Source organism: Paramisgurnus dabryanus, chromosome 9 (assembly GCF_030506205.2).
Source record: "Paramisgurnus dabryanus chromosome 9, PD_genome_1.1, whole genome shotgun sequence".
Lineage (NCBI taxonomy): Eukaryota > Metazoa > Chordata > Actinopteri > Cypriniformes > Cobitidae > Paramisgurnus > Paramisgurnus dabryanus.
Window position 1 is genome coordinate 419,158 of NC_133345.1, and position 12,176 is coordinate 431,333.

Consider the following 12,176-nt stretch of genomic DNA (forward strand, 5'->3'; position numbering starts at 1 on the left):
ATCCCGTCACCTGGCTGCGGTCTTCATTTGGTGAACGGTTCTTCACTCATAATTGACCTATACAAGAAATAGAGAAGAATAATAAGCAATTCTGCTTTTACATGTAGATGTGTGCCCCAAGAACACAGACACACCGGCTCCAAAAAGTTTAAACAGTACACATTTCTGTTATTTTAATGTGGCAAATGTGTCAGCTTTAAAAGAAGCATACATTACCTTTTAAAGAGGAAATACCTTTTGCATGAAATACCTTTACTCCCAGCATAAGCAAGCAATTTTCAAAATGCTTTTAAAAGTAAATAGTGATTATTTTACTTGTTTACCTGTTTGTGATTACCATGGAATCCTGTCACCATCATTTTTAAGCTTGTAAAGCAAATAATGAAATATTGACTTAGTAGGAAAAATTATTTTGGAAGTATCGTGATAAATGATGAAGAAAATATTTTGCAAAGTGATGGTTAGCACACGGTTGATGGTACCTATTAAATTCCATCATATTTTTTTATTCCTACTATGGAAGTCAATGGTGACTATCTGCTGTGGGTTTACCATCATTCCTCAAAATACCTTCTTTTGTGTTACTCAGAAAAAAACTAATCCTCGTGTTGTTGTAAGCCTGTATGCATGAGTAAATGATGACAGAATTATCATCATAAATTGAAATATCCCTTTAAACTGTATTTCCCCCCTTAAACCTAAACTTATTTTCCTACAGCAAGTCATTTAGGTAATCAAGAAAATACTTTACCCGTTGTCTTTGTGAGTTAAACAAATACAGCTACGCTTCCAGGTCTGTCGACGTTGCTGTGGTTTTTCGACAGCTGTAGTATGAAGGGTAGCGAATGAATGAATACATTGCAAAAAATCATTTCTTACTTGTTATTTCGAACTGTTTTAACTATACAAATATCTAGAAAGTCTTAAAATAAGATGCATTTTTTGATGAGCAAAATGCCCTAAGAAAATAAACCTAGCCTTTAGGGAGAAAAAACTCAGAATTTGGGCTTAAAACAAGCAAATAAATCTGCCAAAGGGGTAAGAAACAAATCTAGATATAAACACTTAATTCAAGAAAAATTGTCGTAGCCCATTGGCAGATTTGTTGGCTGGTTTAATGTACATGCATGTACAATATTTCAATTTGTCTTGTATTTATTAGCATTTTGTATTGCCCAACGCTGTCTAGGTTGTTTAACTGTTGTCATTTTCTTATAAAAGCCTTTATAATTTATTAGTTTGGATGATTGCCATTCCCGAGAACCTCTTATATTGGAAGTAAAAGAATCATCTAAGCATTATTTTGTGCTCTTAGACATGTAGCCGTTTGATTGTGGTTCTATTTAATGGCTAGTCTATTCGTTTGGAATGGTCAAACGGCTATTAGATTTTCACTGACAGCCCAAATTAAGCCTTGTTTTAGCCTAGACACTTATTCGCTGTCTATTAAAAGTTATGTAGTCGTTGAATAGCCGCTTTTTTGATGACTAATGTATTCTTGGGCCGTGGTTAGACGTCTCTTGGATTTTACGTAAAACGACAAGCGAATCTATTTTTAACACAAAGGTCAGGGGAGAGCGCGAACGCAGTCCCCCACTATCAGAAATTTTGCAGTCGAGATTCCCACATTTGGGGAATTCGCAAAGGGTCAGCCCAACCGGAGTGCAATGGCTGAGCCTCGCCCTGGGTGAACCACCTTCATGATCATGGTGTCTCCCCTGCCAGGTAAGTATGAGCGACACCCTTTGAGGCCAGACGGCCGCATCTTCCTGTGACCGATCACATCGACGGCGCCCCCGGAGGCCGTCCGACTAACATTTCATTTACTGTGTGTGACCAGGTGGAAAGCGCACGAAGCCACGTCTGAGACCAAACATTCTTCGAGATCTACCCTGTTTTTATTCCGTTTCCAGCCCGGTTGAACCGTGTAGAGTGAAATATGTGAAACAATTTAAATCAAATGGATTTAAATTGCGCATTCAAATATATGGTTTCGTTATTACAAAGTAACTTTACGTGGAATAGAAACAAAGAAATGTACAGAGCAATCAAGAAACAACGAAAGCATAGCAATTTTAGAACGTGGATAAATAAAAACACAGGGCTCAATGACTTACCCGTTGTCGTTGTGAGTTAAACAAGTACAGCTATGCTTCCAGGTCTGTCGACGTTGCTGTGGTGTTTCGACAGCTGTAGTATGAAGGGTAGTGAAAAAAGTTTTCAGGTGTTTTTAACATTCCAATCGGTCTCGTTCGCTTTTGTTGCGCCTTCAGCTGTGTCGAGGATGTTTAATTCGTCCTCGTATCACCTCCGCAAACTTGTAAAGAAAAAAATTAAATACATTACAAAAACATTTCTTTATCAGCGTGTTCATTTCCACGCAAGCTTTTCGTTAAACCAATAAAGCCAACGAAACCACAGCAATTTTAAAACACACGGATTAGAAAAAACACCGTCACTCACGCACAAAAGAAGCAAATTCTTTTTTTATACTTGACTTATTTATCCCCGAGATGGGGAGCGCACCATTCATGGAAACACTGCAATACCATGTTGATGCATGGAGTGGAAGGAGCAAGCTCCGCTTCCATTTCCGAAGGTCAAAAATCCATTTAACATATAGTCCCCGGATAGGAGACGTATCAGACATTAAACTGATAAGAACAGATACTACACTTGATCTTAGCCAAAAGGCCGAGAAGCGATACCGGAATAGACGCAGCCAAAGGGGGAGCCGGCGAAGGCGCTGGCTTTTGGGGTGGAGGCTAGCGGGCATTTAACTCTATACGTTCTCATTGTATAACCCAGAGGTAGAACGTTGAGCTAGCAAATCAGAAGTTCATGTTTTAATGCAGGATCTGATCCACGCTCATGAGAGAGAGAGAGAGAGAGAGAGAGAGAGAGAGATAGAGAGAATTTAGAATTTTCAAAAAACCTTTATTACAAATTAAAACATTTTCATAACCTCAAATCAGAAAAAACAAAGAAAAAATATATATAGTAACGGAAATAACAAAAAAATAAGCCAACATAGGAGCAAAGAACAAATCATCTTCAATAACCAGACACAGAGCTCCTCCATAATACCAAATCAATTCAAAAGAAAGAAGATCATTCATTGCTTTAAAGTATCTAAAACCAATAAGGATTCTAGATTTAACTTATTTTAAAAACTGCTAATGTATCATGGCTTCCGGGTCTGTCAACGTTGCTGTGGTTTTTCGACAGCTGTAATATGAAGGGTAGAGTGAAAAAAAATATTTAAGTGTTTTGAACATCCCAATTTGTTCGTTTACTTAGTATTTTCTTAATGTTTTCGAGTTAAAAAATAATTCTTAAATCGAGATACATTTACTTAATAAGCAAAGTGGCTTAGAATTTAAGTCTTGTTTACTGAAATAAATTCTAAAATGTAATAGGTTAAGGCTTAAAACAAGTAAAAATATCTGCCAGTGGGGTAAGAAAAATAAACCTAAATTGAGTTTATTATTGAATTAAGTTGAAACTAGAATTAAGTTTATTTTTCTTACCCCGCTGGCAGATATTTTTTATTTGTTTTAAATATAAACCTGTTGATTTTTATAATTTATTTCAATTATTACAAAGTATGCGATCTGATTTTTTTAATCGCGGTGTTTCTTTTATTCCTCGTTTCTTTTCCGTGCATTTGCTTTATTTATTTATTTTTGCTTGTTGCATTTAAATGCACATTTGATTTGTTGCCACATTATTATGTGTTAATGTATTTTTTAACATGTTTATCAACAAAAAGTGCGTTATTATAATTAATTATATAGCTGTGAAATATATACAAGAATTCCCAGCAAAAACAAAACGTTTTTATAACAATTTTCTATTACAATACATAATATCTTAAGCCACTTTGCTTACCAAGTAAATGTATCTCCATTTAAGCATTGTCAGATATTCACTAGAAAACAAGACAAAAACAGTAAGTAAGATATTAATTTACTTTTTTCTTTCAAACATAAATTTACAGACGGCTGGAAATTTTTAATAAAATAACTAGCCATACCTATTCGGGTCTGCTCCCGTTTGCTGTGATGACGGGGGACTTAGTCCAAAGCACATTTTGAGGAATACTTACACATTTTACTTCTTATTTCTTTGAAATTAATTATGCATACACTATGGATTAAAAATGTCCCGACTGCGAACCTGATAAAACCCAGGTAAAAAGCAAATACAAATAAACCATTTTGATTTAGCAAAAGTTTACAAATAAATGCACTCCTTGCACACAACAAGCACGTCTAGTTACCATTCATATTTTGCGTGATTTAAGTTTCGTCGCATACATTTTGGAAGGCACACGATAAAAACAAAATAAGGCTTTTAATGTATGCCGACCTCATTCTCCGTTGAGGGCTTATCAATCATAATAAACGCTGTTAACTCTTCTCATTGAATGGTCTAAATCCAATGCTGGTAAAGAAATCAAATGTGCATTTAAACGCAACAAGCAAGCCGTAAAGCAATGGATGCAGGCAAACAAACGAGGAATAGCACATACAACACCACGATTAGATCATCGGGTCGCATACTTTGGAATTAATAAGAAATAATTATTCAGTCTAAAGAAATAAGAAGTAAAATGTCTAAGTATTTCTCCAAATGTGCACACTCATTACAATAAACGGGAGCAGACACGAATAGTTATGTATGTCTCGTTATTTTATTTAAAATTGATAAGCTGTCTAACATATGATATATTTTGATAATACGAAATGCTAAAAAAATAATATAACACCAATCGACAATATCTGTTATTGTTATTTTTACAAGTAAATTCATGTGTAGGAGAAAACAAAGCAGCTGTCAGTCCATACTATATTGAGTGGCCATCGTAGTGGTGCAACCTGAACGATGTTTTCCCTACTTCCGGTCAAAGCCGCCATTTTGTGAAATAGGCATATAGGTGACGCTGGAGCACGCGGCCATTGTCTCTGTTCAACAAAACAAGTATATATATACACATACGCATATTTTTCCTCAATCAATCACCGAATACAAGGTGCAATTCGATGCCAACTGACCCTTCTCTCTGGTTTCATGTTTGTAAGGAAAATTAAGGGGGAAATTACTATAGCATTTCAGCCAAACATTCATTCGTGCCACGCTGCTTTTCTTTGAACGAAAAAAAACCCTCTGCTCCCCCTACACAATTTCTTCTCCTGTTATTTTATGCTTAAAACAAGCAAATAAATCTGACTACAGGGTAAGAAAAAATTCGTGAACTTTTCCCATAAACACTTAATTCAAGAAAAATTGTCCCACCCCACTGGCCATTTTTTTATCCACAATACACATTCGATGTCTGCAGGCACCATTGTCTTTGTTCAACGCAAACAATTCTGTTGCGTTTTTCTTTGAACGAAGTGCTCCGCCTAGATAATTTGACCCATATTCACATGGGTTTGTTTCTCGTTTTTTTTCTTTGAGAACAATCTATATAGCGCCTTCCACAATCGTTTTGGTGTTAGCTTTACGTAAAATAGAAACACAGAAAAGTACTGAGCGATGGAGAGACCACGAACGCGGAACGTATTATGGACCACGGACTGGCAAACAAACTGGCAACCACGCACTAAAGAAGCAAACTCTGATTTTAAACTCACCTTATTTGTCCCCGGAAAGCGCCAGAGTCGATGCACGGAGTGGACGGAACAAGCCTCGCTTCCATAGCCGAAGGTCAAAAATCCATTTAAACGTGTAGTCCCCGGTGTCCACTCGATCTCACCCAAAAAGCCGAGAAGCGATACCGCAATGGCATCCGGAGAAGGCGCTGGCTGTCGGGATGGAGGTTAGCGGGTCAGAGGTCCGGCACTGAAGGTCTGCGTTCATTATTCACCGTGTGCATTTCACTCTATATCCACTTTCTAATGTATAGCACTTGATAAGGATTAACAGTTTAAAAACAGAAATGCAAGACATCAGAAAATACATTTATTTTTTACTTTCATAACATGAGAGGTGTCATACAATAACAAATATGAGCTTTAAAATCACATTCCTAAGTTAAAAATATACATAAAAATAGATATATGGATCATTACACAAATCACTACTCAAAGGACCTATGTTAAATAACTGCTTCAATATTAATTAACAATAACATTTGGCCAAGGCAGTCCTTGTAAATAGACATATAAATAGACAAATAAAATCATGACATATATGCCGTAGAGCCTGAGATAGAGAAAAATAATAAGGAATTCTGCTTTTACTACCATCTCAGAAATATTGCCAGAATTAGAGGTTTTGTCTCAAGACAGGACTTAGAGAAACTTGTTCATGCTTTCATCACCAGCAGGGCCGATTATTGCAATGGTCAATGGATTTAAAAAGTACTGTTTCTTGTTTAAAAACCACTTCATGGCTACAATACATGACAGATATGCTAATCGAATATGAAACCGATTACTCGGATCAATAGGATCAGGTCATTTAGAAAAAACAAGGGTTCACTCAAAACAAGGTGCCTCAGCATTCAGTTATTATCAGCTTTCAGAAGAGATCAGATGTGCTTCAACAGTAGACACTTTTAAATCTAGATTAAAAACACATCAGTTTAACTTTGCATTTACTGAATGATTTAAAACAGTACGAATAAAACAGTACAAAAGAATAAAACAGTATGAACCTTACCTGTTATAAAGGGAATGAAGCTTACGGTATGGTGCTTACCTGCAGAAATAAATAAAGTACAATAAGAACACACAGAACTTCAATTTTCAAAATTATTTTAACATTAAATGATGATTATTTTACTGGTTTACCTGTTTGTGATTACCACAGGATCCCGTCACCTGGCTGCGGTCTTCATTTGGTGAACGGTTCTTCACTCATAATTGACCTATACAAGAAATAGAGAAGAATAATAAGCAATTCTGCTTTTACATGTAGATGTGTGCCCCAAGAACACAGACACACCGGCTCCAAAAAGTTTAAACAGTACACATTTCTGTTATTTTAATGTGGCAAATGTGTCAGCTTTAAAAGAAGCATACATTACCTTTTAAAGAGGAAATACCTTTTGCATGAAATACCTTTACTCCCAGCATAAGCAAGCAATTTTCAAAATGCTTTTAAAAGTAAATAGTGATTATTTTACTTGTTTACCTGTTTGTGATTACCATGGAATCCTGTCACCATCATTTTTAAGCTTGTAAAGCAAATAATGAAATATTGACTTAGTAGGAAAAATTATTTTGGAAGTATCGTGATAAATGATGAAGAAAATATTTTGCAAAGTGATGGTTAGCACACGGTTGATGGTACCTATTAAATTCCATCATATTTTTTTATTCCTACTATGGAAGTCAATGGTGACTATCTGCTGTGGGTTTACCATCATTCCTCAAAATACCTTCTTTTGTGTTACTCAGAAAAAAACTAATCCTCGTGTTGTTGTAAGCCTGTATGCATGAGTAAATGATGACAGAATTATCATCATAAATTGAAATATCCCTTTAAACTGTATTTCCCCCCTTAAACCTAAACTTATTTTCCTACAGCAAGTCATTTAGGTAATCAAGAAAATACTTTACCCGTTGTCTTTGTGAGTTAAACAAATACAGCTACGCTTCCAGGTCTGTCGACGTTGCTGTGGTTTTTCGACAGCTGTAGTATGAAGGGTAGCGAATGAATGAATACATTGCAAAAAATCATTTCTTACTTGTTATTTCGAACTGTTTTAACTATACAAATATCTAGAAAGTCTTAAAATAAGATGCATTTTTTGATGAGCAAAATGCCCTAAGAAAATAAACCTAGCCTTTAGGGAGAAAAAACTCAGAATTTGGGCTTAAAACAAGCAAATAAATCTGCCAAAGGGGTAAGAAACAAATCTAGATATAAACACTTAATTCAAGAAAAATTGTCGTAGCCCATTGGCAGATTTGTTGGCTGGTTTAATGTACATGCATGTACAATATTTCAATTTGTCTTGTATTTATTAGCATTTTGTATTGCCCAACGCTGTCTAGGTTGTTTAACTGTTGTCATTTTCTTATAAAAGCCTTTATAATTTATTAGTTTGGATGATTGCCATTCCCGAGAACCTCTTATATTGGAAGTAAAAGAATCATCTAAGCATTATTTTGTGCTCTTAGACATGTAGCCGTTTGATTGTGGTTCTATTTAATGGCTAGTCTATTCGTTTGGAATGGTCAAACGGCTATTAGATTTTCACTGACAGCCCAAATTAAGCCTTGTTTTAGCCTAGACACTTATTCGCTGTCTATTAAAAGTTATGTAGTCGTTGAATAGCCGCTTTTTTGATGACTAATGTATTCTTGGGCCGTGGTTAGACGTCTCTTGGATTTTACGTAAAACGACAAGCGAATCTATTTTTAACACAAAGGTCAGGGGAGAGCGCGAACGCAGTCCCCCACTATCAGAAATTTTGCAGTCGAGATTCCCACATTTGGGGAATTCGCAAAGGGTCAGCCCAACCGGAGTGCAATGGCTGAGCCTCGCCCTGGGTGAACCACCTTCATGATCATGGTGTCTCCCCTGCCAGGTAAGTATGAGCGACACCCTTTGAGGCCAGACGGCCGCATCTTCCTGTGACCGATCACATCGACGGCGCCCCCGGAGGCCGTCCGACTAACATTTCATTTACTGTGTGTGACCAGGTGGAAAGCGCACGAAGCCACGTCTGAGACCAAACATTCTTCGAGATCTACCCTGTTTTTATTCCGTTTCCAGCCCGGTTGAACCGTGTAGAGTGAAATATGTGAAACAATTTAAATCAAATGGATTTAAATTGCGCATTCAAATATATGGTTTCGTTATTACAAAGTAACTTTACGTGGAATAGAAACAAAGAAATGTACAGAGCAATCAAGAAACAACGAAAGCATAGCAATTTTAGAACGTGGATAAATAAAAACACAGGGCTCAATGACTTACCCGTTGTCGTTGTGAGTTAAACAAGTACAGCTATGCTTCCAGGTCTGTCGACGTTGCTGTGGTGTTTCGACAGCTGTAGTATGAAGGGTAGTGAAAAAAGTTTTCAGGTGTTTTTAACATTCCAATCGGTCTCGTTCGCTTTTGTTGCGCCTTCAGCTGTGTCGAGGATGTTTAATTCGTCCTCGTATCACCTCCGCAAACTTGTAAAGAAAATAATTAAATACATTACAAAAACATTTCTTTATCAGCGTGTTCATTTCCACGCAAGCTTTTCGTTAAACCAATAAAGCCAACGAAACCACAGCAATTTTAAAACACACGGATTAGAAAAAACACCGTCACTCACGCACAAAAGAAGCAAATTCTTTTTTTATACTTGACTTATTTATCCCCGAGATGGGGAGCGCACCATTCATGGAAACACTGCAATACCATGTTGATGCATGGAGTGGAAGGAGCAAGCTCCGCTTCCATTTCCGAAGGTCAAAAATCCATTTAACATATAGTCCCCGGATAGGAGACGTATCAGACATTAAACTGATAAGAACAGATTTTTCTTTCGAAAATTTTTTATTGTCATCACATCTTTTTTCAAAAACAAACATGGCTTTAAAGAAACACTCACATTCACAGTCACAGTCATTTATATCAATAAAATATCTTTAAAACGTCAGACAATAAATAACATTTAAGACTTTTTTAAAGAGATGGGACTATTAAAATCTTTTCTGGGTGTTAAAAGGGTAAAAAAGCCAATGAGTTTAAGAATAAAACAATTGTATTTAACAATTGTTTTATAAAATTTAACAATTGTAAAACAACAACCTAAAAATTTTTTTTTAAAAAGTCCTTTATTGTCCAGGGCCGGGGTGAGCCCTTACCAACGTGGCCCTCACCCCACTCTACAGAACAAACTTTTTTTTATTTTTTTCTTGGTGCCCAGCGGAGATCCCCACCCTCCGGCCCGCTGGCCCGCTGTTCCCGTAGCCGGTGGTGGTCTGGGTGCATCTACGGGCAGCCAGGCACGGTGGCAAGCTGGGACCTCCCTGTGTGGCCCCGGCCCCTTCGTCCGAATGATTATGTCCGGTGCCCCTGCAACACCGTTCTGACCATCCGCTCGCGTGCGTGGAGGGGCACCGTAACACGTTTCCCCACCAGCAGGTTCCTGGTGGTCCAGATGGTGTCCTTAATGGCATTTAGGGTGAGCCAGAGCGAGGTGAACTCTTGTGCTGACAACACCCTCAGGCCCCGACCCACCCCCAGGACTGCGAGCTTGTAGTCCATCTGGACCCCACCTGCTGGCAGGCACGGGAAAAACAGGGGACCGGTTCTGGCCCACAGGTCCCTCGCATTACCGCACTCCCAGAGCAGATGTCGAACAGTCTCCGGTAGATTACACCCAGTCTGTGGACAGACTGGGTTCTTGGCCATACCCCGGGAGTGCATTACCGCCCTGACTGGGAGGATCTCATGGGCCACCAACCACGCCAAATCTTTGTGTCTGTTCTGAAGAGCGGGGTGGGCAGTGTTCCTCCATACTTGTTTGGCCTCCTCTAAAGTGAGGCCTGGAACTGGGCTCACTGACTCCCGGTCCTGTACAAGAGAGACAAGAGATTTGTGATTTGTTAAAATATTTACATCTTGAGTCTCTAAAATGTATTTCTTTAAAAATGTCTTGATAAAACTGTACTGTTGGGGCAAATTAAAAGATACTGGAGTTTTTAAATCAACTGGTAAAACTTTTAAGAATCTCAGGTAGGACCCCATCCAATATCTGACCATAGCTGTCGTCTTGTTCTCGTTGGATGGGGTCACTGCATAACTAATGTGCAGGGCAGTAAATCGGCTTGTTAAAAACAGTCGTGGGTCTGGGAGGCCTATCCCACCATTTTCTGGTCTTTTCTTTACGACCTCTCTCTTTAGACGTTCCCATTTGGACCCCCACAGGAAATAAAACACGGCCCTCTCCAGGTCTGTAAAAAATTGTTTAGTAGGACTAAAAACAGAACATACAAGTAAAAGCAATGGTAAAATTACAGCTTTAAAAATCAGCACTTTTCCATGTAATGTCAACTGTCTTTGTCCCCAAAACCCCAGTCTTTTCCTAACTTTCCCTAACAAGTCAGTCCAGTTTCCCCGTCCACCACCCTCCTTGTCAAATTTAACTCCTAAAATTTTAAGGTCTGTTTCTTTAAAATCCACATCCAGTCCTCCTGTGTCAATGTTCCCCCACGGCCCGAAGAGCAGGGCCTCAGACTTACTTCTGTTAAGTTTAGCGCCTGAGGCCCGACCGTACCAGTCAGTCAAGTCCATTGCTCTTCGTAAAGATAAAACATCAGTTGTTAAAAGGGTTACGTCATCCATATATAAAACACAGGTCGCTGTCAGTCCACCAGTCCCAGGCACGTCTAGTCCTTTAATCCATTTATCCCTTCTCAAGATCTGTGCCAGTGGTTCCATACATGCCACATACAGGAGGGGAGATAAAGGACACCCCTGACGGACGCCGCTGCATATATTTACAGCTTGGGAAAGATGCCCGTTAACTAGAATTCTGCTGACTAAGCCGTTGTACAGCAATCCCACCCAAGCTATGAATCTCCCTGGGAAACCCATTTTTTCCAGTACCTGAAACAGGTACTTGTGCGAGACCCGGTCGAATGCTTTTTCAAAATCTAAATTTAGGACTGCTAGCCGAATGTTTCTGTCTCTCGCAAAACAGATGGCATCTCTAATCAGCACTAGACTGTCCGTGATCTTTCTCCCAGGCACAGCACATGCTTGATCCGGGTGGATTATGTCCTCTAAAACAGTAGACATTCGTGTTGCTAAAATTTTACTAAAAAGTTTAATGTCAAAATTTAAAAGTGTGATTGGTCGCCACGTCTTAAGGTCAGTCTTGTCTCCTTTCTTATGTAAAAGTGAAACTATCCCTATTCTGAAGCTGTCAGGAAGTTTGTCTAGAGTCTCAAATTCCTTAAAAACAGTCAATAAATCATGTGCTAAAATATCCCAAAACGTCACATAAAACTCCAGGGGGAGTCCATCCATTCCTGGGGACTTCCCTCGTTTAAAACCTTTAAGAGCAGTATGTAATTCTAAAATGGTTAAATCTTGAGATAAAAACACATTTTCACAACTTACCTTTTTTTCCACAAACTCTAAAACTTCCTTTATTGTCTCGTTTTCTACTTCTTTATTGCAATATAAACTTTCATAGAATTCTGTCACTCCATTTA

At 38.2% G+C, this 12,176-nt stretch overlaps 3 non-coding genes and 1 pseudogene across 3 annotated transcripts; all 4 read right to left on the reverse strand.

Annotated features, from left to right (window-relative positions):
- Positions 1-1,568: 1,568 nt before the first annotated feature.
- On the reverse strand, positions 1,569-1,733 carry LOC135753521 (U1 spliceosomal RNA). Its single transcript, XR_010533692.1, has one exon. It is a non-coding gene; the product is annotated as a U1 spliceosomal RNA (small nuclear RNA).
- Positions 1,734-2,515: 782 nt separating this feature from the next.
- Positions 2,516-2,706, reverse strand: LOC135753461 (U2 spliceosomal RNA). Its single transcript, XR_010533648.1, has one exon. It is a non-coding gene; the product is annotated as a U2 spliceosomal RNA (small nuclear RNA).
- A 5,682-nt stretch (positions 2,707-8,388) lies between these two features.
- Positions 8,389-8,553, reverse strand: LOC135753522 (U1 spliceosomal RNA). Its single transcript, XR_010533693.1, has one exon. It is a non-coding gene; the product is annotated as a U1 spliceosomal RNA (small nuclear RNA).
- A 782-nt stretch (positions 8,554-9,335) lies between these two features.
- LOC135753490 (U2 spliceosomal RNA) lies at positions 9,336-9,511 on the reverse strand (annotated as a pseudogene).
- Between the last annotated feature and the right edge of the window lie 2,665 nt (positions 9,512-12,176).